Raw genomic sequence first — 23,779 nt, forward strand, 5'->3', positions numbered from 1 at the left:
TGCATCAGGGTCTGCCGCTCTAATCATTGAGCCACACTTCTCCACTTATACTTACCAAAACACCCAGAGTGACAAAATATAATGCAGTGCCTCTCAACAGAGAATCCATATCAGAGTCCTTTAACAACAGCCCATTCACCTTCTCTGCTTAAAACAAAGATTTTAGAAGATTTCCAAATCATCATTACCACAATCACTAATTTATGGTATTTTTTGCATATGGCAGCGGAGCAAGGCACCTTGCTGCGCTGCCCTACACCAAAGTGAAAGGAATGAACCGCATTTAAGCAATTTGTGTTCTTTCTGCCTGCACAGCCGCCGTTTTGGCAGGGATTTGCGCTGTGTCACCTTATTCATGACTTATAAGGTAACTCAAAGCCACGCAGGGTGGCTTTGCCTGGCTTCATAAATCTTTCTGAGAGCCCTGCATCACGCATGTACCACTTTACGTGATGCAAAACTGATTCAGGGCTCTCATAAATAAAACCCCTCAGTATCCATAAATCCATTCTGAGTTGTCATACTAATTGTCATACTATAATAGATAATCACACATAGATTTTCTTAGTGATTCCTACAGTAGTGGTTTTCGAAATGGGGGTCTCTTGTTGGCAAGTTTGTTCCTTGTCCAAGTAGGGACCCTTCCTTCTAGTCAGGGTAAGGGGGATTACACTCCTACAATAACCCCTGCTCAACCCCTTGGTAGCTTGGCAGGAGCAGCCAGGCTTATCTCAGATGCAATGTTTAAATTATTTGCACATAACGCACAGTAATACAGTGAAAACACTACAAAAGGACACTACATCCGTTTTTGAAAATAGCCAATATTCATCTGTGTAAAACAAGACCAAAATGATCAAAATACAAAATACAACATACAGTAATCATGATAGGAATTTTGCAAGAATAAACTTAAAATACAGTGCCTTGAGGTCGATAGATCTGTCAGGGACTGTCACGGTGTTGTGACCACACAAATACAACAGTTCAGGCTGGCTGCGACGTCATGGGTCAGCTACAGTGTCAAAAAGACCTGCAAACAGTACCTTGGAAATACAGGGCATCATGAACCTTGCAGTTACATGTGTTGCAGCTCGAACTCCGTGAGGTTGAAGTCAGGAGGGCTGGCGTTGGCTATGGTGTGATGTGGAGTGGTGCGGCATGAGGTGTCATCAGGTCACTGTGCAGGCAGCAGCTCCATGACGGTGACATCGGCAAGGCCAGGGCTGCGGTGTGAAGTAGGACAGTGCTCGTCGCGATGCTGGTAGGTCAGAGTGCAAGCAGCAGCATCGTCGTTGCTGAAGCTCTGCCATCAGTAGACGATCTGGAGTCAATGGTGCTGGCGTCGGTGGACCAAGGCTGCTGTGTGGGAAAGGGCATGTGTTGAGTAACTTACGAGTGGTGCCCCCAGGCTACAGTGCAGGCAGTTTGTGTCAATGTCGGTGTGGAGTGTTGTTGTCGGGGATACTAAGGCGCCGATGTGAAGTGAGATGCCCTCAGGTCATGGTGCCAGCAGCAGCTCGGTGGCGTTATCAGGCATTGTCGGTGAGACCAGGTTTGGGGTGCAAAACGGGGTGGTGCTTTCTGTGGTGCCAACAGGTCACGAAGCTGACAGCGGCGTTGTTGACGATGTCAGGTGGTTTTTTCATCCATTGCTGCACAACACACACAGTTCCCAGTGCTGGTAGTAGATGATCTTGAAGTCTTTGCTGTTCCTGAGACTTCTTGAACAGGGGGCAAGCTCTACCTCAAGCCCTTGGAGAAACTCAGGAAAATAGGTTGCAAAAAGTCCAGTCCAGTCCTTTCACTGCTCAAGACAGAAGGAGCCACTGCAGGCCAACACAGCAAAGCACACAGCAAAGTGGTAGTCCATCCTGACAACTTCTCCATCTCTTCTTCTTGGCAGGTTCCTTAGTCCAACAGACTTCCAAAGTTCTGGGGTCAGAGCCCCAATATTTATACTACCTTTCCCTTCGAAGTATTAGGCAGAAAGTCTCTGAGTTCAGTGAAAACCAGTTCTGTCTTCCCTGGTCCAGCCACAGGAGGTTGAGACCGCATGGTGCAGAGCAGACACAGCCTATTCAGGTGCTAGTGAAAACTCCTCCCATTACTCTAAATACAGAAATGTCTAATCAGCCTAGCCATGAGTCACCCAGGAAAGACAGCACACACCTCAAACCCCCTCCTCCCCTAGTGACTGTCAAGTGTAAATGCACATCCATAGCTCCTGTTACTCCAAAACCAGATGGGGAATATACACTAGCGGCAGAGGCACACAGGATGGTTATGTAAGGAAATACCCACTTTCTCAAAGTGGCATTTTCAAACACACAATTTAAAAATCATCTTTACTAAAAGATGTGTAATTAAATTCTGAGTTCAGAGAGCCTACACTCCATTTCTCTATCTTGTCCCAATTGAAAGTTACACTTGTAAGATGTTACAGGGCAGCTCCCATGTTAACCTATGGGAGAGATAGCCTTTCTATAGTGAAAAACAAAATGCACAGTATTACACTATCAGGGCATGTAAAGTACACTATTACATGTCCTACCTTTCAAATAAACTGCACCCTGCCCATGGGGCTACCTTGGGCTTACCTTAGGGGTGACTTACTTGTAAGAAACGGTACTGTTGGTGCCTCGTGTGTGGTTGTACTTGCCAGGTCGACATGGCAGTAGAAACTGTGTGCAGACACTGCAGAGGCATGTCTGAGACACATAAAAGGCTACTTGTGTGGGTGACACAACCAGTGCTGCAGGCCCACTAGTAGCATTTGATTTATAGGCCCTGGGCACACACAGTGCACAGTACCAGGGACTTACTAGTATATCAAATATGTTAATCATGGAAAACCAATCATAACACAATTTACAGTAGGAGCACTCCCACTTTAGCACTGAATAGCACAAAAAATGAAGTCCAGTCCACCATCAAAAAAGAAAGCAAAAAGACACAGGAAAGACGCAAAAGATGCCAGGTCTAATAAGTTGCCACAACCTTAAAATTAAAAAAAATCTCTATATGAAAAAAATATTAATTTGGTGGTCCATATTTAGGCAGATGATGCTAACCTTGATCTTTGATCAATAGGTTTTTGTGTCTATTCAGACATTATTGTAGCTACAATCATAAAAAAAATCAATGAAAATATTAAAAGTATGATGTGGCATTTGTATGAAAGTGAGCTATTATTTGTGAAGAATGTGAGTCCTTGACAAGCAATAAGTCATCAACCTTTTTTCTACTGGAAGCCAAGTACCTTGTTGTAGCACTTGACACTTTCAGAGTAGTGAAGAAAAGCACACCAAGGCCTACTCAGAAGAGATTTTGTGGACAAGTACCCTGGTTCGCGACCACACAACCAACAACACCCAATAAATCATGCCCAGTCAATGCCTTCACTTTGAAAAAGAAATGCACTTTACTCTGCAACCACTATTCAATACTATGCATTAATTTACAATTATACATAAGCAGGTAGGTTGTACTAACTTTGGTGATATCCACCTAACAGGTTATACTTCTAGCAATCCCTGAAACCTATAACCACAATATTGCCTCGCAACTACATTAGACACAGTATACATGGGTGTCCTTATCAGAAGCAGGCCTATTGGCTTGGTTATGTTGCTACCTAATAAAAAAAGCAGTAATGTTTCACCACAAACCAATGCAGCGCCCAGACATCAGCCAGTCCCTTCTCAATTGAGGGGCCTCCACTGGTTGACCATGCCCAAGGCTAAAGTAAAGATTTCAGCACAGCCCTATGTGCTCCATCTCCCACGCGATATTCCTTAGGAACAGAACTTTTTTCACCGGCCCCTTGGCCAAATTCCTCAGTTTTATTGTATTTGTACTCCAACTGGCAATCCCTAGAAGCCGGACATATTTTTTCAGGCCTCTTGTCATCTACATTTTACTTTTCTTGGTGGAGCTTGTTTATACTGGGCTCCATCTAATGAGGGAGAACTTAGAACCTGCCCTTTAGTTCCTGGCGCTGGACCTGTTCTCTTGACTACTGGAACCTGCCTTCAACTGGGGGATTTTTCAACAGCCCATCCACATACTGCCAGTACAGTATAATCACTGTCTCCCTCCTCAGGCCCCATGGTTTTGGCAATCCTGCAGGTCATCTGTGTGTCAGGAGCTGAGTCAGTGGCCCCTTCCTGATGGAGGTCACCAGTCAGTATGACCAGTCCATAGAACATCCTGGGAGACCTTCCAGGGTCCCTCAGCAGGTTGGCCACCAAAACTGACTTTAAAAAAGGAAGCCAAGGGAGAGAACTCATTTCCCATCATCCATCTGCCTAAAAAGGGACCTCACTGGATTTCCCATCATTCATCTGCACGGTATGTGACATCACTGGATTTCTCATCATCCATCTGACAGGAAGTGACATCAGTGGTTTCACGCCAATACTTTCTTCACTTGTTGAAGGCGGCAGCACAGCGGGCAATCCGCTAGTACACCAAATGGGCACCAAAGGGGCACCAAAGGTAGGCATCTCTGCGCATGAGAGTGCCCATCCCAGGCCCAGTACCAGGACCCAAAGTCCCATATCCCACCCACATCAGGCCCCATCTCTACTCCGCTGCGACCCTCCGCACCCTGAATCTCAGTCACTCTCTCAGCACGGCTGGCGTGCCTCACCACCCAAGACTGAAGGTTTGTTCTGCGCCACCTGCCATTTCAAATGCAACTCCGCCTCACTCGGCCCACACTTCTGACTCACCCAGCACACTCAAAACACACAAGTGCACACATTGGACCTCCCCACACCACACCCATCCTTTGCCTGCATGCTACTTAACACTTGACCCTCATTAAATTCTCCACCAAAACTTGAAATCTGCTACACAACCACTTAATGGACCTGCTCTTCCTTACCAAAACCTAACTGACGCCCTCAAAGGCCCTTGTCATTGACCCAGCAATCCTCCTTGGATACAAGATTGCAAGACAGGACAGTAGAGGAGAAACAGACCCGGAGGATGAACCCCTATCATCTTCAAAGAATCTATCTAATGTTCCACTACCATGGACAGTACCACAAGTAACATGAAAAACTTGACCTTCAAACTACTCATCACTCCAACTACACCCTGAGAGGCACCCTCATCTTCACCCTCCTCTGCAACCTCAACCACCACCTGGAGGACCTCACCAATGCCAACATAGCTTAGCTCATCGAGCACCTGTCCAACCTTAGACTCACCCAGCATGTGAAAGGCCCCATTCACGCTGCTGGGCACCTATTGGATCCCATCTTCACCAGCTTCAGCAACATCACAGTAGCCAATCTCATACAGATCACCTGGTTGACCACACCCTCATCAACTTCAGCATATCCATACCACACCACCGCAGAAACATCACCAAATCTTAATGACAAGGCTGGAAGAAATTCTCAGAAGTATCCTGGTCTTCCAAACTCTTACACCACAAGACTCGACACAACAGCAACCTTTCTGAATCAATCTCCACCTTGGATCACCACATGCATGCACAGATACCCTGGCTCCTCTCAAGGTCAACAAGCCAACGGAACCAGACCACAAGCAAGCTGGTACACGGACGAACTGTGGGTCACCAAACACCACTGCAAGCAACGTGAATGCAGATGAAGACAAAGTCAGAATGACACCGACATGAGTACCTACAAATCTGCTCTCAGACTGTAGTATCTGCATATCAGAGCCACCAAATGCCCCACACTCATGGACAGGATCGAAAGCAGCAACAACAACACTAAGGAATTCTTTGCCATTGTGAAAGAGTTCACATCTCTGGCTGCAACTCCGCCTGTGTAGGCCCCTTTCAGGACCTCTGCTCCCAGCTGACACTATTCTTCTGCAAAAAGATCACCAACATCTATGAAAGCTTCAACCACTACCCAAATGCTTCCACCCTCACAGCCCTACAGCCCATCTCTACTAACTCCCAGAGGACCACACAGACCAATCACCACTCAAGAAACTGCAGCAACCATGCAGTCCATACACTCCAGAGCACCCTTGGACCCCTACTCTCACCACATATTCATCAAAGGACTGGATCCCATCAGAGCAGCCCTCACCACGATCCTCAACAAAAAAATCATCACAGCCTCCTACCGGGATACCTGAAAACACACCACAGTACCCCTCCCTCCTCATGAAACCCTTAGCAGGCCTGAAGATGAAGGCCAACTACCAGCCTATCCCCCTGCGACTCAACCTGACAAACGTTATTAAAAAGATGATAAACAAATGCCTAGATACCCACCAAAGTGACAAACACCTTCTCCACACCACTCAATTGAGATTCAGGTTAATAACCTCATCTACTCATAAGAAGGAGTGTGATGGTGCACATAATCAGCATTGTAACAAAAAAAAATCATGATTCGTGTGCCCACCATTAATGCAGGAGCACAATGCAGTTTATCCCAGAGACTTATTGTAAGAGGCTTACAGCACATCCTGCTTCTCACTATGTAATAGGGCAGAGGATGATCATAATTAATGAGGTCAAGCAAAGCTGGATATGTCCGGGGTTAGTTGTTTTCCAGTGTAGAGGCTGCATTTGAGGCTGCATCATCCCTGCTGAGGTCTCACCAATCATGACCTGGATAAGCACGGCCCCTCTCTGTAGTGGCATGTTGATCAAAAAGGATGGACTGGCGAATGGCACCTCATTGCTAGGTTTGATTAAAGCACCTCATTGCTAGGTTTGATTAAAGCACCTCATTGCTGGGTTTATTAAAGCATTTCATCCATCACATTTGGGTTGTTCGAGTTGCATAACACTACCATCAGGTGAGGACTACATGTCAAGGTGAGGAAGAGGATGACCGGCTAATTGCAGCACGTAGCTATGGCGAAGACAGAATGAGAGCGTTGGAAGAGTCAGTTGAGGTGTCTCGAAGTTATTTAGGAGGTAATTGTACATAGAATAAAGTATCAACAATACTTTCTTGCTGTAAACAACTTTATTCACCTTTGTTCAGCGATTGCACAAATAAAATACAGCAGCACCTACAGGCTAGTAGGACAAGAGGTTTATGCCGAAATCTATGAGACTACTCAGAAATTAAGAAAAATCTAACCTTTCCAAATTGTGCAGTAGTAACAATGATTATTACTTGAAGCAGAATCCTAGTCTTCCTAAGTCCTAGCCACGGATCTCTTCCCATAACGTGAATCAAAGTTCCAGTGTTGCAGTCACTGGACCCATCATTGTCTGGGGGAAGTAGTGGAGGGAGACAGATATGGTCCATCTTAACTAACCCCCTCCTCAGGTGAGAGTCGCCCCAGACTACGTCCTTACACAATGACAGTGTGCCTGCTGAGAAGAGTGGTGTGACTGCTTTGCCCATCAGCAAATCTTGACCCTGCTTGAGTCGTATGTATTATGTTCTCTACCATGCCCTAAAGGCCAGTTCTGCGTTGTAACCCACCATGCAATCGTTTCTGAAGATCTGAGGGCAGTACATTACTGTTTATATGAGACTCAGCTCGTAGAATGTACTACATATATTACAGGCCCCAAGGTCGATTTAGGATGGGCAGCAGGCCATCTAGAAAGGCCATGAGCATGTATGTGACAGCACTGCTGCTATGTTCAAGATGCCCAGGCAGCTCAGCATCTCAAATTTGCTGTCCACCTTACTACTGCCCTTCTCGTCCCCGTCCAACTCATTCCTACTCTCCTGTGTCATTGTCAGGCCCGGTCTATCTACCAGTACTGCACCTAGCCAGTGTGTTCCAATACTGGGTCCCGCTCCATCAACTATTATGCCCAGAGCTGGTTGGTCAAAAGTGAGTGCCATCTCTACTCGAAATTCCTCCTGTCCCAGTACTGACAGGCTTTGTCCACCATTACATATCAGCAGGATTAACCTGCTGAAATGAGAAAACCTTGAGAAGGTGCAAACTTTATAACACTACTTGTAACTGCGACCCCCGACAAAAAAAGGGGCAGATCTACAAGGAAGTGCCACAACATGGCACCACAAGCCCTTTGGCTGCGTCACGCTGCGGCCCTTCAAAGCACAGGGATGCAACATATTTACAAGAATATGTCTCATCTCTGTGCTTCCCCCTGGCTGGCGCACAAACAGCGGCCATGAGCTGGCACAGGCACCCTTGCACCATGGTGCAAGGATGCCTGCGTCATGGGGAGATTCTTTTTGTGCAGGAAGGGCACCTTCCTGCACAAAAACAATCACTACAGGCATTTTCCTCTTTCAATGCGTGCTGTAGAATGCAGCACGCAATGAAAGATGAAATAACGAGGAGAAATGAAAACATTTCTCCTCGTTGCACCTCGCCACGCCACCTATAGGGTGGCATAGCATTCAGACGCGTCTCCAGATTTACGATTTCTCATAAATCTGGAGATGTGTCTTGTTCCATGGGTGTTGCGTGGGAACACCCACAGCAACACCCATGGAACGCCCCTTCTACGCAAAGTGCTGCGTGTGAAGGGGCCGTATATACAAGGAGAGGAAAAGTCACGCAGGATGGATTTTCCTGTCCTTGTAAATCTGGAGGAGCCCCCTGCGCCACCAGTACATCACAAAAAGTGACGTACTGGTGGCGCATGGGGCTTGTAAATCTGCCCCAAAGTATTTACGCTGAGCTACACTTTAAGAAGGACTAGTGAACTCTAGTACGTGTATTGTGACCAAGTAAGGTTCAGCCGCAAAAACATGGCAAGTCTCCACCGTCCAGCCACAAGTACTCTTCAGGTAAGAGGGGAAACTCTACCCTTTTATTAGGATAAAAAGTGCACTCTTGGTATATTTTTCTTATACTGCACTGCCGAGGTAGACTAGGTTGATGCAGCACATCTTTTTTTGCTGTCTACAACATCAATAATTTAATCAAAATAATGATTCCTTGTTTTTGTATATTCGACAGCCCTGCAGTTTTTTGTGCTGTAAATAACAGATGATAAAATTACCCTGCCAGTAGTTCTCAATTTACGAATCTAAGGAGGATGGTCGACTGAGTCTAACTTGAAAGAATTCAAACTGGAAACCTTTACATCCTTGCAGATGGGCCTGATGAATACTTTCTCACTGAACCATTTCCCAGTTATAAGAGAGAGCACATTCATTGCTCTGTTGCAATAGTTTGTATTATGCTGCATAATGTATCATTAGTGTGTGCTGCTAACCTAAATAGTCTTGAATGCCTCAATGTGAACAGAGAGTCGTGATTTTCTAGCATGCGGCATGCCATAAATACATATTTATTTCACTTTTTTTTTAGGTTTGAACTGTAATGGGTCTTGTGCCATTTATAGTGAATATTTTGGGCCTTATTTACAAGGAATTAATGCAGCGCGGTGCCGCAAGCCATTTGGCTGCGCCACGCTGCGTTAATTCTGAAACAAAGGGCTGTATCATATCTACAAGGATACAACCGATCCCTTTGCTCTTCCCTGCGCTGGTAGACAATTAGCTGCCATGGTGCAAAGGTGCCTACATCACAGGGATGATTGTTTTTGTGGAACACCTTCCTGCACAAAAATAATCACAAGAGGTGATTTCCTCTTCCTATGTGTGCTGCAAAATGCAGCACATATAGAAAGAACAAAAACGATGAGAAAATAAATCATTTCTTCTTGTTATGCCTCCCTATGCCTCGAGGATGTGTAGCATTCTGACGCATTTCCAGGTTTACCATTTCTTGTAAATCTGGAAATGCAGCAGAAGCCATGGGTGTTGCATGGGAGCACCCAGAGTCGCACCCACGACACGCCACTTTCACGCCAAGTGTTGTGTGTAAAGGGGCCATATTTACAAAACACAAAACGCCATGCAGGGTGGCTTTACGTGTACTTGTAAATATGGGGCAGCAGATTGCACTGACGGTGTGTTACAAAAAGTGATGCACCAGCGGTGCAAGGAGCTTGTAAATGAGCCCCTTTGTACTTGATACATATTCTTTTCCACTACACAGGTGCATTGAGTAAACCTCCTACCCTCATTGATTTATTTCACTCAGGAACATTCAGTCATTAGCTTGAGACACTGCCAATCTCATCTTAGCACTCAAACTCATTATGGTACCCTTTAATCTATCCACTCTTACTTACGAACACAAAAGTAGTCCTTATTTTAATTGCCTTTGCACTGCAACAGACATTTGTATTGATATTGTCAGCGCTCTGTGGCAAGGGTATCACCCATAGCTTTGCCAATGCTTCTTTTATCAGGGCACGACATTTGCATATTTGCATTTCACTGACCGTTTAGATATTTGCTTTTATGGCACACACATGCCTTTTGTTTCTTTTCGTTGTGATAGGTGGCTTTGTTTATTTTATACTTCTCGCTCGAGAGGACGTTCTTCTACTCTCTGCTGTACTACCGAATGCCGCTAGAGTGCAGCACTGCACTGGAAATCAAAGACACGCCTTGGACAATATTACATTAGATAAAACAGTTGGAGAAAATATTGTCTTACTTGCAAGGTATATGCTGTGCTCTCTATATTTGGTGGTGCACTGCAGTGAGAATGCGAACATTTCCACTCTTGTTTTGCCCTGCTTCACCATGCACACAGACTCCCACAGCAAGTGCTAAAGGCAGCAGGGGGATGAAAGCTAAAGAAACTTTCAGCATCATTAACTTTGCAGTCTTTAGAAAATACTACTTTCCCTGGCACCACGACACACCAGGCGTTATTTAGTGTCCTTTGCAACAACTTTTCAGCATAAAACTTTGGGGGATATTCTCAAGAACGTGTGATAACTACAGCAAAAGTAGCTTAACGCAACTCTTCGCATCGCAGTCTATCCCGGGAAAAAAACTCCGTGTTTACGCGGTATTCTAAACACGCCGGCACCATGCGATAGACCCACGATAACGCGTTAAATGACCAACTTAAAATCAATGCGATGCTGCAAAAATGCAAAACACCAACGCCAGAAAGGGTGCGATGAGGGCCAATCGCGATATACAAATCAGCGATAACCAGCGACAGGCCTGTAATTCCCACGCGTCATGCTGGAAAAAACACCCTAAACGCAGAGTAAAAAATGGTGAGATGACAATGTACGAGCACAACCCCACATCCGTGATGTACAACAAATGACCATTGTCCCGCACCAAATAGGCATCTCCTCACAGTCAAAATGTACATTGCAATGCAGTCTGCATGTAAACTGCGCCAATGCTGAAACATGCATGTAACACACTGCGAAACCGCATCTCCCCATCACATCGCAGAGGGACAAGCCACCCCTCCTGCACACAGACGTGTCATGACCATGATCAATCAATTATAAAAGCGTGGATGAATGGAGGGGCAGTGACTCCCACTTACGTGCCTGTTGCCCATGTTGTGAGAATTGAGTCACAGGGGGCATCCCTGCATCATGGAGGGACCTATCTGACCCCAAAAGGTGCCCTGTTGTCACCTGTAGGTCACGAATGGCAGCCAAAATGGAATGATCTGGGACACATGTGAAACGCCGAAGAGTGGGATTCCCCACTAACTGTGACACACAGAACTGGACCTTCGAATACGTGACACCATAAATAGCCTCCCCGCACAGAGGTGACACACCCACCATCCATGAGCACATCATAAAAATGTTAGCCCCACATGTCGCACCCACACGTGTCTGAATGATGTGCCTGTACAAATGAGTGACATGCACTCAGGGAATGAGCTTTTGGAATGCACTTATTTGCACATGCTGTGCCTGTGGTCATTTTGTACTGTCCCATGATTGCTAAGGACTGTCACAATGTGACGTGCTCATGTGAAGAAATTGTCAATGATGATGTTCCTATGGGCTATTCCCTCTGCGGCTGCAGTGGGGTGTGGTCCACCTGCCTCATCTTCATCATCATCGTCCTGTGCATCTGGCACTTGTATCCATGGGGCATTGCTGTGTACACATATGTTGTGCAACAAACAACATGCAATGATCATCTTGCACACAATGCCTGGGCTGTACAGGAGCCTTCCTCTTGTGACATCCAGGCACCTGAAACGTGACTTCAACACGCCAAATGTGCGTTCCACGATGCCCCTGCTGCGTTTGTGGGCCAAATTGTACTGCCTCTAGGCCTGTGTGTTCGGGGCTCGGAGAGGTCTCATCATCCAAGCGCAGAGTGCATATCCTTGGTCACCTGTGACAGTGCAGAGAGACATGAGTCAACAGTTGGTTCAGCATGATGTGTTGGCAGGCTCACTGGTTCATTGGTGTGTGATATGTGTGATTTCGTGATTCCTGTATGACATGTACTGCTTGTTGCAAATGAGTGGCATCAATGTGTATTACGTAGCCTCACTGCTGCTCCTCCCTCCCCCGAGCATATTCACTAGTGTGCACAGCGCAGTTGCATCACTTGCACCCCTACGGCACACCATTGTCATGCCTGTCTGCACATGTCCACAAGCCTGACAACGACACAGTGATGTTGTGCGCTGAAGGTGGACGGCCACATGTGTTTAGGCCTATGGATAAGGACAGGGCGGACACAGATGTAGAGTTCATGCCTGGCTGTGAAGGTAGACCTTTGGCCTATGCTGCGGAAATAGCAACACAGACAACAGTTGACATGTCTGATCCTGGAGCCCGAGCGGGCTTGCGCTCCTTCATTTACCCCTTTGGCCGAGCCCGCACTCCGGGGGCATGCTACATAGCAACATTTCATATTGCATGATGGGTGGCGCCAACACTACACCAGAGACACACGCATTAGTAACTTCCTTGGCAAGGCCTAAACTCAACCATGCCCAGAGCCACATGTTGAATGACCACACCCCTACGCTGTACTGCCATACACCAGTCCACTTCCTTACGCTCACAGGGGGATACGACACAGGTACATATCTCAGGTCTACCCCACTGCCTGAGGTGACAAGGTTGTGCCCGCTGTACACAGCACAATGTAATGTGGTATGGCCCGGAGCCCTCACGCATACGTAATGACCACACGGACACACTGAGATAATTTGTGGAACTGGCTACGGGCACATGTGCCCAGCACCTTTTATTGCCAGGATCACATGTCCAGTGACGCCTGTGCTGGATGGGTGTTGCGTAGTGTAAGCCACGCCTCAGGGGTTGGTTGGTGCTGGCCACAACTTCAACAGTGATCCGACAATCAGAAGTTCAAAGTACAAACAGCAAGGGTCCATGACTTGAGCTGCATAGAGTTAGTGGGCCCGGATGCACTGCGCCCGGCACAGGCACACCCGCAAGAGACGGTGACTTGCGGTGCACTGAGATAGGGCCACAAGAGCTGAGCGGGTCCTCGTTGATGTCCAAGGGGAATGTCGCGGAGTGTTATGGGAGACAGTGGAAGGTGTCCTCCAGGGCATGATGCAGAGGGCAGAAGCCGGCCGGAAGCGGCAAATGGAGGAGTGGAATGCTACAACCTCATTTTTGCCACAAAGTCAGTATCACCGACATGATGATAAAGACAACCCCCAGTCCATAGACTCAGTCACCACCAAAGTTCAACCAGAAAGTGTCCATGGATGTCGGGGAACAGACTTAATGGCACTGGGGCTGAAAGGGGATACAGTCTGCGATGAGGCCAGTACAATAATATAACCTCTGCCCTAATAAATCAAGGCTCAGATCCAAATGTTTGACCTAGTGGACCACAGTGCAGGCCGGAGGCAGCGGTCAGCATGGGCCCACAGCCACGTGTCGTTGGCTTGCGATGCACAGAGTTAGTGGCACCAGAGCAGTTGTTGGTAGTGTTCGATCACCTCCGTAACGAGGATCAATTTTTCCTCAGGACTGAATCACGTCTTCCTCTAACTCCTCTCCTTGCGTACAATGATGTGTACTCTGCCATTGCATAATCAGGACTCAGTTCCAAATGTGTGACCTACTAGAGCGCAGTGTAGGCTGGAGGCAGAAGTCAGCTAGGGCCCACAGACATGTGTGGTCGGAATGCTATGCAGAGAGTTTGTGGCACCACATTGAAGGGAGTATAGGGACATAAACACAGCCATGAAATATGTACTCTGCCATTGTGTAATCAAGACTCAGTTCCAAATGTGTGACCTACTTGTCCGCTGTTTGTGCCGGTGGAGTACGTCAACGAGAAAGTACTGTGAGCCTGGCTCGCAGAGGCCGTGATGATCTGAGGAGGCTGCCAAGGTTGCGGGCATCGGGCTTGGAGCTTGCACCAGAATGTGGTGGGCCCTCTTGGAGACACGCAGGTGTCGGAAGGTGAGCAGTGAGGCCTGGATGCACAGGGGCAGGCAAGACAAGGTCTGGGTCCAGCGGTCTGAGGTGCAGCAGGCACACAGGATCGCAGTCAACACCGCTCACGGCGTCGGCCTCGTGGTGGGGTGAGAGGCGCCACCCTGGCAGACACGTTGGCCATTCCGGAAGTGAACCACGCCCACAGCTACGTGCTTTTTATTCACACCCCTACGCTAGCCTGGCGTACGCCGGGCCAGCCCACTCCGCACACTTACAGGGGGGACATAACGAGCTACATTTCTGAGATCTTCCCCACTGGCTGGGGGACATGGTTGTGTCCTCTGTCCACAACACTACCACCACCAGCAGTATATGTCAACATGGACATGTCTCTGGTCTGCATACAGCAGTCTGTCCAACACATCCACGTCACACTTGCCATTGTGTGCATTCTCATTCATGGGTCACTTGCCTCCTTCGCACATGCCTGGTTCCCACCTCTCCCCACATTCTGCTATTGTGTGGATGAGGTGCCATGCCGTTGATGGCTCATGTACATGGCTAGCCCAGGTTACCGGAGTACGGTCTGCTGTTGTGTATGGTGGGTGTTCATGTTGTTTGGCATGTTGTATGTGAGTTTGTAACATGTGCATTCCCAGAGTTGTGAGTTTCATGATTGTGGAGTTCCGGTGTGTGGTGTATTCATTTGGTACTTACCAACGAGCACTGCATTTCCGTAGGTGCCATCCTGGAAGCGCTGGTTGATGATGGACTGTCGGAAGATGTATGAGTCATGCACACTACCTGGGTAGTTGGCGACGACATTGGTGAAGAGTCCCCGGTGGTCCACTATTGCCTGCACATTGATGGAATGTGTGTGCTTCCTGTTGTGGCAATTGTGTGCAGTGTCGGCAGGGGGCACAAGTTGGACATGTGTGCAGTCAATTGCCCCCAACACGTGCGGAAATTCAGCTGTGGCGTAGAAGCCTTGCTTGGTCTCCAGCTGCTCCTGCACAGTGTGGGGGTTGTATAGGGAACTGGGGTACCAAGCTGATGATGGCATCCAGGACATGTGTGAGGAACTTTGATGGGGCTGGCTGTGAGACTCCTCCGACTCTGGCGGTTTGGTGGTTGTTGGTTGGAATGTCCCAGAGGCCAACAGGTGCAGCACAGTCAGCAGCTTTGTCTGAGGTGGGATGTTGGTTGTCCGCTGTGATGGTACCGTCAGCCTGTGGGCAATGATGTTCAGGATGCGGAGGATGGTTGTCCTTTTGAGCCTGTAGTGGGCAATGACATTCTCTGGTGTTAAGTTTGTGAGGCAGGTGCATTTCCTAAAGGTCCACTGTCTTTATCTGCGCTGCCTCTGTGGTGGTCCGGGGGGGCAGTGGGGGGAGTCTGGGGGGCAGTGGCGGGCCTGGGGGTGGTGGCGGTGGGTGTTGTGGCCCTGTTGGGGCTTCGAGCTGCATGATGAGTAGCTCCATGGCATCTGTAGTTCTTCAGATGTGGCTGTGGGCTGGGCTCCCTTTTCAGGTGCCGGTTGTCTCCGACTTTGCCCCAGGTCAGAGCAGGTGTTAAATTCCTGCTGCTAACGCGCCTTATCTCCTATTTTGTGATCTTATCGCCAATCTGACTGGTCGTTGAGAATGTTGCGAAGTGGTTTGTTCGCTGCTTTTTGCACGGGCACGCCTACTCTGCATATCATTAGCGTTAGTTGTCGGTGTCATCTGTGGTGATGTTTTAGCGGCTGCTATTGCAGGTAAACTGGTGATATGGGCTCTTAGCACCGGCTTGTGAATGGGGCGATAAATTTATCACCAATTTGGCTGCGATAAAGTGCCGATAACTCGGTGATCGATCCTTGAGAATATGCCCCTATGTCTGTTGTCACGGACTAGATGCCCAATACCCGGATCACGCTCAATGCCTTCATAACTGAAATCGCCCACTGGATGAAGACCATGGCCAGATTTACTAACCCTTTGCATCATGCAAGGCACTACAAGTTAAGTGAGTGGCTTATGTCATATTTACTATGTATGTGTCGCAGTGTGTGTTTTGCATTGTTTTTCTTGTTCTGCTTGGGGCAAGTTCTGCATTGTATCAGCTTGCTTGTCACAGATTTCAAAGGATGCAAGGTGGTTGTTCTCTTGCAATTATTAATGCAAGTTTAACACATTGTTATTTACAAAGCACATGTTACATTACGCAGCCTCATGCAGTGTACAGCAATCCTGACCTTGTGCCAGAATGCTACTCACGGTTCTCATAGGTGTAGCTAGCCACACAATGGTCTCACAATGAATTAAAGAAACACGAAGCAGTCTTTCAAAATCCTTTCCAGTGGTGCAGTTCATGTTTTTGCCATTGAGTTGTTGTCTGCACCAAGATAACACTCAGTGAAGGAGGAGGAGTGGATATTCCGCTAAAGGATCAGCCTCTTTGCTTTGAGCGACAAGGAGGTTATCTTATTATATGGTTTGAACAAGTACAACATCTTGAAGTTATTGGAGAATATTTCTCTTAACCTGGAATCTACAAAACCTTGTTCCTATGTCATTCCTCCACATATAAAATTAATGGTAGTATTACATGTGGGCTTCATGATCATTTAAGTCAACTTCTGCTCCCTTGACAGGTATTTCACAGTCTGCATTTTCTGCTTTTCTGCCATTTGGCCCAAATGCCGTATTGAGGACCACTCCTGAGTATCTTGAATGGAATAATGAAATGCGATTTGTATTGTGCTCGGCTACGCTGTGGAGTGCACCGGCGCTCTGCTCAGAGGTACAATTGCAGGGAATAGCAGGGCTACTTATTCTTGCATGAAAAGCTAAGTTTTCAGCCTCTTTTTTGAACAGTGAGATAGCTTCCACTGAGCCTGAGCATATCTCGAGGGGGAGCTTTTTCCATGCAGATGGCCCCAGGAAGGAAAAGGCCCATCCTCCAGTTCTGGCTCGGCGAATCTTGGGAATCCTATCTTGGAGGCTGTTGGTTGATCACAGGTTTCTAGCGGGGACATAAAATCTAATTCATGCCATGAGGTCGCCGGTGCCTGTCTGATGAAGTGCTTCGTGGACTAGGACCAGCGCTTTGAGCAGAATCCTCTTCCTTACTGGAAGCCAGTGGATGGCATCTAGGTGAGAGGACACATGCATTCTTGGAAGTAAGCTAAGAAGAATGCAGGCTGCTGTATTCTAGACCACCTGAAGTCTATTGATCAAGTAGTCAAGGAGTCCCAGATAGAAGGCATTTCCATAGTCCAAACTCAAAGTTATGAGTACTTGGACAACCAGTCTCCTAGGAGAGAATGAGAGGAAATGCACAAACTTTTTAACCTGTTTTTGTTGACTGCTAAACAGTGCTAAAGTGCACATGCTCTCTTCGTAAATTATGTTTGTGATTGGTTATCCATGATTGGCATATTTGATTTTCTGGTAAGTCCCTAGAAAAGAGGACTGTGAGTGCCCAGGTCCTGTAAATCAAATGCTACTTGTGAGTCTTCAGCAACGATTGTGCCACCCACCTGAGTAGCCCTACAAACATGTCTCAGTGGAAGTACAATTTTAAACTGCCATGTTTACCTGTCCTGGCAAGTGCACCCACTTGCCTGGCCCAAACATTCCCCTTTATTACATGTACGGCACACCTAAGGCAGGTCCAATGTAGCCCTGTGAGCAGGGTGCTGTGTATGGGAATGGTAGGGCATGTACTGATGTGTTTTAAATGTCCTGATAGTGAAATATTGCAATTTTATTTTCACTATTGCAAGGACCATCTGTCCCCTAGGTTATCATTAGAGCTACCTTGTAACATATTACAAGTGTACCTTTCAATTGGGAAGAGATAGTAATTTGGAGTTTGGGTTCCCTGAACTCAAAATTTACAAACATACCTTTCTGTGAAGGCGGTTTTTAAATTGGGTGTTTGAAAAGGCCACTTTTAGAAAGTGGGCATTTTCTTGCTTTACCATCCTGTGCATCTGCCTGTCGGTGGAATCCATGTCTGATTTAGACAGACAGTTGTTCTGTTTAAATATTCACCCTAGACAGCCACACAAATGATCTTCCCTGCATATCCTGATGGCCCATCACCAGGCTGATGGGCCTTCCTTAGCTAGAGTGGTGGGAGGAGTTGTCACTGACACCTGAATACGGCTGTGCTTGGCCTCTCACAATGTTGTCTCTGCTCTCCTGTTGTATGTCTGGAGCCAAGGCAGGGCAAGGCACGATCTTGTGGACAACAAAGACTTTAAAGGCCAAAAGAGGTATAAGTAGTGTACCTATAAACCCACATTTTTAGAACACTTCTGGACTGAGGACACTGCCAAGAAGCAGAGCTGAATAGTTGTCAGGCGTATTGATGTGTGTTGCTTTGCTGGGTTGGTCTGCAATTGCTGCATCTGTCTGTGGGCAGTGAAAAAACTGGACTTTGCTTTCTTGTGTCCTGCTTTTCCAAGGTTCTCCAAGGGCTTGTGTGTGCCTGCCTGCTGTTGGAAGTCTCAGGGCCATCAAATACATCATCTGCAACATCTCTGAACTCCACTGCTAGCATTCTGACCTTCAAAGTGCTGCCAATTCCAGTTCTGGGCCCTTGAAGGTGGTCAGCTGCTTCAGGACTTGTAAATCCATGCATTGCCCTTCCTGCACCATTTTTCCTGCTGCAAGCTTGCCGTGTCCGAGTCCAGAGCAGCGAGTCTCTGACGTCAGAGACCCCTTCTCAAACTTCAATGCAGGTCCTGCTGTGTGGCTGAAGGAAGCAACACATCACCTGTCTGGGACTGAGGAAATCGATGCAGTGCCTGTTTTGCTGCTGCATCTACCTACAGCACCTGGATTTTCTCATACATCACACCCGTGGACCAAGTCTTCCAACATATCGCCTGCCGAAATGAGTTGCCTCTAGAAATCGACACATCGCTTCTCCTCACAGTAAGGAATTGATGCAGCACTTCTCCTGTGTGCAGCAGAACTGACGCATCCATTCACTGGGGACTCAAGTGCAGATGCATTGCTGTGTTTTCTGACACTTTCCTCCTTTGCTGCTATTTGGATTTTGACACATCAAAGGTACTTTGTGCTAAAAATCAATGCATCCATACAGTTCTATGGACAGAATTGCTTAAGCATTTTAAATGTATGTTGGATTTTTGTCATTCTGGTCTTGTTTGGTTTAGATAGAGATTGTTTATTTTTGTAAACTGGTATGGTGTCCATTCATTGTGTTTTCACTATGTTACTGTGTGCTTATGTATAAATGCTTTACACATTGCCTCTGAGATAAGTCTGAATACTCATGTCAATCTACCAAGGGAGTGAGCAGAGGTTATCTTGAGTGTGTATCTCCCTTACCCTGACTAAAAGGAAAGGTCCCTTTTTGAACAGGGTGCTTACCACTGCCAACTAGGGCCCCCTATTTCTAACACCTCTGATGTATTTGGTATTAGCATGGTCTTCTACTAAAATTGGGTCTGAAGCCGGACAGGCTAGGATGGAACAGGTTATTATCTTTGAAGTACTGGGGGAGCTGCTGATTTTGAGACTTTTTCAGAACTTTCGACAGGGCAAGTAGTAGCGATATTGACCTGTAATTTGACTGCTCTCTGGGGTCTGCTGTGGGTTGTTTTTTAGCATGGGGAGAATTTTGACTTCGCAAAGGATAGACATTAACAAATGAGCTTTAAAGGAAGGATTCTATGAAAATGCTACCTTCCCACACGTTCTCAGAGCAATTGACTACAAGCATGTGCAGATACACCACACATATACTGCAACAGAAAACACACCTGTTCAATTAATGTACAACAATAGTGGACTATAAAGGACAATTTATAAATGTTGTTGCTAAATTTCCTGGTAGTTCACACAACTCTTCCGGCATTGCCTGCTTCATCAGCATTGTCAAGATGGCCTGTATAGAAATTCCCTCCTAATTGGTGAAGAAACAATTTTCTAATGTTATCAAAATAATGTATACATTTGTTTTATTTTTACTTAATATATTTGTTAATATCTGCAAATCATATTTTTATGTCAAAATGTTTTTACTGGTTTTAGATTCAGAACAGTACAAGACAAACATGGGTGGGAGACGCCAGTACATCTTACAGATCAAGGGTTACAGAGAGCTAGAGTACAATACTCAGCTTTTGTACTAGGACTCGATCTGCGAAGTTTGTTCACTACATGACCCCTACTGGCCCCAACCAGGCTAAACATGTGTCACTACTCCAAAAGTTAACATTGTTGGTCAGGTTAATCTTTGCTACACGCGACCCCCCCCATCCACCCCTCATAACTCAATGATAAACAAAAGTAAACAAATTATGGTGTCACGGTCGAAAGAAGTTAACACTTGGTTGAGCTTGAGGGCAGGTCAATGGGGATCGGGAACACTCTGAACTTATGGGGGCCCCCCACCTAAGTCGGGGGTCTGTTGGGAATACTAGATATGGAAGTGGTGGAGAGCCCTCAATCTGGACCCACATGCAAACAAAGGGTAGACCCTCTGACAAGTATTCAACCAGAGGGGCCCAAATATAGTCAAACCCCTTTCTCGAATACTCCACAATATCCGCACATTCTTTCCATCGCTAGTGCTCGCCATAGCCTGGCGTGCCATTGGGTAAGGGAGGGGGCCACTGTCTTCTTCCATGCTGCCGCCAGTGCCATCTTGTCTGCCCTCAAGCACAGCCACATCACAGAGCGGTCCCGTTGCGTTTGACATTTCAAGCTGGGGTCCCGAATCCCCAGGAGAGTGTGTTCCATCGTTGCGGGAATTGGATAGCCCAGAATCAACCTGATTTGGGATAGTATTTCCTTCCAGAAGGGCTTGATGTTTGGACAGTCCCACCAAATGTCCCTAAAGTCCCCCAATAGCCTGTAACCCCTCTAACATCTATCTGAGGTAGTAGGAAATATTGTGTGCAACTTCTGAGGGTGTAAGTACCAGTTGTGCATAATTTTATAGTGGGCTTCTTTTAAAAACATGGACCGAATGTATTTGGGGATGTCCCTGTATAGGGAGTGCCATTGTTTGCCCTCCAAAGGAGTAGTTAAAACTCAGTCCCAGAACCTTTGGTGCCTAAGAGTGGAATGGGATCCCAGAGCCCATATGAGTGAGTAAAAGAAGGAGATAGTCTCTTTCGTGGAAGCCCCTGATTATGCAAATTTTTCAATTGGGAGTAACTCCCTAGTTGCGGCCAGCCATACCTGCGGTTGTAGGACCCAATGCTTAAGTTATAAGTAGTGGTATTTTTCCGAGGGCTGGAGTTTGAATTTTTAGTGCAGTCCTCAAATGTCAATAGCTTCCCCTGTTTATAAAGATCAGATATCATGAGTCAGCCGCCCTCCCGCCAACCTTCAAATGGCCCCTCCTGAAGAGCTCGGGGTTGAAGTGTATGGAGGTATAGGGGGACAGGAAGGCGGTAAGGGGTGTGGATCTGGCAAGTTCATCCAAAACCCTCAGGGGGATGGCTGTGGGGGTGCTAATATATGCATTACGTGGTCGATTGTGCCTCTGTTTCCACAAGAGATTCGAGTCTTTCAGATTCACGGAGGGACCAGTCTGTGATCACTCTGAGTTGGGCCGCTCTGTAGTACCCTAAGAAATACGGTAAGGCCAATCTCCCTTCCTTCCGCACCCTAGCTAACACTCGATTGGATAAACGTGCCCTCTGACCCTGCCATATGAACTTAGTGATAATTTATTTCAGGTCAGAAAAGTGAGCACTTTCTACTGGATTCGGTAGACCCTGGAAAAGGCAAAGCAGCCTAGGGAGAATGTTCATTTTAATGGCGTTCTCCAGGAGATGTAGGCTATTCTCCATCTGGCCAGATCCACTTTAATCTGGCGTTGTAAGGGAGGATAATTAGCTCCATAGAGGTGCAATAGCTTAGGAGTGAGTTTGATACCCAGGGATGTGATGTCTTTGTGTGTGCTTTGGAAAGGGGACGGAGTTTCTATGCTACGCATTGTCTCTTTGGATAGGATCAGGTTAAGGAGATAGGATTTGGAAAGGTTTACCTTAAACCCCAAGGCTTGTTCATAGGAGGCGAGCTCTGATTGAATGACTGGAAGAGAGGACTTCCGATTTGTGATTGGGAGCAGCACGTCATCTGCAAAGAGAGAGATCTTATGCTCGTCTGTCCCGAACGGATGCCCACCTATGCCAGGATTGGACCGAATACATTCTGCTAGGGGCTTGATGCTGAGGGCAAAAAGCAGGGGAGATAGTGGGCAACCCTGCCTAGTTCCCCGGGAAAGATCAAAGGGTTCCAAAGCTACTCCATTCACCAAGACTCGGGATCTCAGAGCAGAATAGTTGGCCCGCACCATGCCTACAAAGGTCTTGATGAACCCAAACCGCCTCATTGTTCAGGTCAGAAAGCCCCAATCAACCTGATAGCACGTCTAGCGAGAGAAGGGCTGCTGGAAAACCCTTCCTCTGTACCTTCTCAATAATGTGCACCACTGTCCGCAGATTATCATGGGTTTGCCTGCCCTTGATGAAGCCCACTTGATCTGGCTTGACGAGCAGTGGCATGACATACTTTAAGCGCGTGGCTAATATTTAAGAGTACAACTTGGCGTCTAGGTTCAAGAGCGCGACACGCCGATAAAAGGGGCAATTTGTGGGATCTTTTCCCGTTTTGGGAATGACTGAGACCACGCCTCCCCCATAGGGGGGTCACCCGTTGTTAGGCAGCTATATTGTTGTAAAGCATCACCAGACGGGGAACGAGCTCCGGCGCGCAGCTACGATAGAAGTGGGCATTCAACCCATCAGGGCCAGGTGCCTTTTGAAGTTTAAGCGTGTCTATCGATTTTTGGACCTCCTCAACTGAAATAGGTCTGCTTAGATCTTCATTTATGGAGGCGGGGACCTGGGCAGATCTAGAGCCACTAAATAATGCTCCTGATCTCCAGCTTCCAACGAATCAGCGGTGTTAGTTTTGGGGGTCTCAGGTTGGCACAGGTATGCACTTGTGACAAATAGGGACTTCCTCCTCTAGTCAGGGTAGGGGGGGTACACTCCTAAAATAACCCCTGCTCACCCCCTTGGTAGCTTGGCACGAGCAGACAGGCTTATCTCAGAGGCAGTGTGTAAAGCATTTGTGAACACATACAGTAACCAAGTGACAACACTACAAATGGACACCACACAGGTTTTATATTAAAAATAAGTATTCTTTATATAGATTTACCACAAGACCATTAAACGACAAAAACACACAATACTGTTACTTTAAATGGTAGAAGTTTTGCTTAGTTCTCTTAAGTTCTTAAATGCGACACTTTAAGTCAATGTACCTTTTAGATGCAACACGCAGGGCAACGATGTTGATGCGATTAAGTTTTTGGTGCAAAGAAATAAAGACGTGAAGATCTTCCAGATGCGGCACGCTTCTCCGATGTTGCGAGAAGACTCGACTCGATGCCTCAGCTACAGAGGCGACACACTTTACGCGATGCGACGACAGCGGCCTTGGCAGCGACACTCTTCTCTGACGTTTGCGAGAGGCTTCCGCTCGATGCGATGTTGCAGCGGCGACACCCCTTTATGCGATGCGATGACAGCAGCTCCAACGGCGGCACGCTTCTCTG

The sequence above is a fragment of the Triturus cristatus genome, chromosome 2_2 (assembly GCF_964204655.1).
Source record: "Triturus cristatus chromosome 2_2, aTriCri1.1, whole genome shotgun sequence".
NCBI lineage: Eukaryota > Metazoa > Chordata > Amphibia > Caudata > Salamandridae > Triturus > Triturus cristatus.